This window comes from Suncus etruscus, chromosome 14 (genome assembly GCF_024139225.1).
Source record: "Suncus etruscus isolate mSunEtr1 chromosome 14, mSunEtr1.pri.cur, whole genome shotgun sequence".
In the NCBI taxonomy this organism is placed as follows: domain Eukaryota; kingdom Metazoa; phylum Chordata; class Mammalia; order Eulipotyphla; family Soricidae; genus Suncus; species Suncus etruscus.
Genome location: NC_064861.1, coordinates 71797323 through 71800523, shown reverse-complemented (window position 1 = coordinate 71800523; position 3201 = coordinate 71797323). Strand labels below are relative to the sequence as shown.

The 3201-nt window shown below is 36.5% G+C and overlaps 1 non-coding gene across 1 annotated transcript; it reads right to left on the bottom strand.

Moving 5' to 3' along the window:
• Positions 1-1859: 1859 nt before the first annotated feature.
• On the bottom strand, positions 1860-1966 carry LOC126028977 (U6 spliceosomal RNA). Its single transcript, XR_007502643.1, has one exon. It is a non-coding gene; the product is annotated as a U6 spliceosomal RNA (small nuclear RNA).
• Positions 1967-3201: the final 1235 nt, after the last annotated feature.

Genomic DNA, 3201 nt, shown 5'->3' with positions numbered 1-3201 from the left:
GAGTCCCAAGTACATCAAGAATGATGTGAGGAATGTGATCCCTCGAGGGGAGAAGTTGTGACAGACACCAATGGCAAATACGCACCAGTCAATGGATTCCTTGATTCTGGAGTATGAAAGTTGATTCTGGAGAAAGTTCAGTGTTTTGCCTTACTCATGAAGTCATGTCTTTGAATTTGATAGATGAGGTTCTCAATTTAAGTTCATCCTAGTGTGAAGAGAATAAGAGTCTTGCTTTATTTGTGACCTGTGTGCTTTAAGAAGGCTTTTCCCCATGTAGCTGAATTTTAGTACTGAGATCAGAATGAAGCAGGGTTGTTGAACTTGGACATTTCACTGAGATGGAGACTTATCTCATGTGGGATAAAAGATGTATAAATCATAAAAGACTCAGATTCTTGCTTCTGTAGATGTCTGAGTATCCCAAATCCAGAGTATATATTTAATCTAAATAACTGCATTTTAAGCTTATGGGCATATTTTGTGTGTTCTGGCAATTCATTTCACATTACCCACTAATTTTCTCCATTGGAGTCTAGTTTTCCCAAAGTTAAATAATAACTCTAATTCTGTATGGAGTTTCTCATATTCAGCCAATCAATTTAGATAGGGTTAATTGGCTAATGCCTGGAGTATTTATATGTTCAGTATGTTGTGGGAAGGAAGGGACACCAGAATGTACCAAGTCAAAAGATAATTTGTTATTGTATCTTTGGTTATATAACATATGGTTCTTTGTCTCCAATTAAGATTTACTTAAAGATAGCAGTGACCCGACAATATTAGTTATAATATAACAAGGTCTCCTGCTGCAAGATCTAAAATATTTGCTACCTAATTGTAGGGCTCCTATATTCTTTTAGGGTCCTCCAAATGTTTGCTGACTTTTCTTCTCTAGTGAGTTCTCCATTCACTGCTTTGTTCTATCATTTTGCCATACCATTGTCCCAACTTGAGCCTTTGATTATATGATGCCATAATAGCAGTAGACTGTTGGGTTTAGATCTCCACTCTTGTCATTTCAGTTCTGGACAGACAGTTTTGCTGAAAGCTCCTTGAGTGAAGATATGGTCATGGCATGACTAATTGGCCATTAGGCCATTTTGCTATTTTAAAAAACTGATTGATGGTTTGGTCAAAAATAAGGAATGTTCTCATTTTCTAGTATAGTAGAGTTATTTTTTTTTACAAGTTTATGCACACTAAGCACATTAAGTTGTTTTCATTTTATGCAATATATTTGTATTTAATCTTTTCCTGTTTGCTTTTGTGTCACACAGGTGGCTTTTAGGGTTTACTCCTGGTGATGTTCAGGGGACCATAAATAGTGCTAAGAATCCAATTTGGGTTGATGATCTGCAAATCAACAACCTTATCAACTGTACTATGTATTTGTTTCTTATTTTTGAATGCCTTTCAAATGCCTTTTTGAATGCCCCTATTATTACTTTATTTTATGGTAAGATTTTCATGTGGCCATTTAATCTTGTGTGAAAGTAGTGAAGCAAAAATTAGTTTATCACAAAACTGCAAGATACAGGAACCCAAGAGACTGATGTTACAAGAGGTAAGATATTTGCTTTGCCTGAGGCTGTGGTGGCTACAATCCTGATTTGAGTCACTAATCCCTAGATTACTACCAGGTTTCACTCCTGAGGACTAAACTAGAAATACCAGAAAATCCTCCCCCCAAATAAATTAACACAAAGAGGTATTGGATATATTCTCTTGTTCATCATGTATCTAGAAAGTTCTTCAACTTTTCTAGATCTCTCTTCATCTATAATATAATGGAAACCCTTTCCTCCTTGGTTTCCCTTAATTGTACTAGAATATGAACTAATATATATATATATATTAAAAATATGGAACGCTTCACAAATTTGCGTGTCATCCTTGCGCAGAGGCCATGCTAATCTTCTCTGTATCGTTCCAATTTTAGTATATGTGCTGTCGAAGCGAGCACATGAACTAATATATTAATAAATAAGCTACTAGAAAATTATTGGCATATAGGTAGTTAACAACTATTAATATATTATCATGTTATATATAGTTGACTATTAAAAGTTTGCCTTTCACATTTGACTCTGATCTCCTCCAGGGCTGAAACTGTCTTAGTAACATTTTTTTGTCTGGGACCCCAGAACAAAAATATCATCCTCTGCCAAGATCTTCCATTTTCTCTTAACTTTGTAGTACACGTTAGATGAAATCACAGGGAATGTTTCTGCCTGGCCAGATACTCAATCTTCTATGATTCTAACCGCATAAGGACCAAGAGTCTTGAGTTCAATTTCAATGTCTTTCAAATATCACCATGTGATTAATTGTATTAAATATCTTCCTCATCTACCTCCTTCCAACCACAGTGACCAAGCAGAGACATAAAATCAAAATAACAGTGTTTATAAATTGAAAATGCCTGCTTGCAAATCAAGCTATAAGTATTCTAGCCCATGAAACCACAAAGTTTTATTTCTGCATTCAGCCCCTCCCTGTGCCCTGCTTTTGAACTAGAGAGATTGCCTATGTATCTCCAACTTAGAAACAGATACATACTCATCCCCTTAATATCTACCAGATACCTTTTAACTTAAAATCTCAAGGAGGAAATCATGAAAGAGAGAAGGCATCCAAATCATCTCTCAGACCAATTGACTCAGAAGCAGTTGAGCTGGGCCAACTACCTTATAAAAAGTGGTCTCTTAGGTGGATTTGAAAACTCCTTCAATACATGCTGTTAATCTCGTCCTAACCATATTTTGTAAATACAAAGCCTGATTCAATGGTCCCAGCGAGACTACATTTTCCAATAATGAGGGAAATGGCATTTACAGGAAGGTCTCAAACTTTCCTTCAGTAGTCTGCACTTTGTAAGTCCCGTATGAAACATCCATGTGGGCATGACTAATGGATCCACCTAATTAAATTTTTACAGCATTCCAGGGCTGGAGTGTCAAATGTTTGCTTGCAGCTTGTCTCCTTGTAACACTGTCAAATAACTCTCCCATCCCTTCCCCCTCCCACACACACCATTTTTAAGGGCATTTGTAGGTTGCATTCCAGTGGCCTATGAAATCAGGATTTGGTTGGTGAAGATGAAGAAATAGATTGCCAAATGGTTTTTGCAAACCAGCCTAATTTCATCTAGACCATGGAAAAACATGTGTGTGTGTGTTGTGTGTGTGTGTGTGTGTG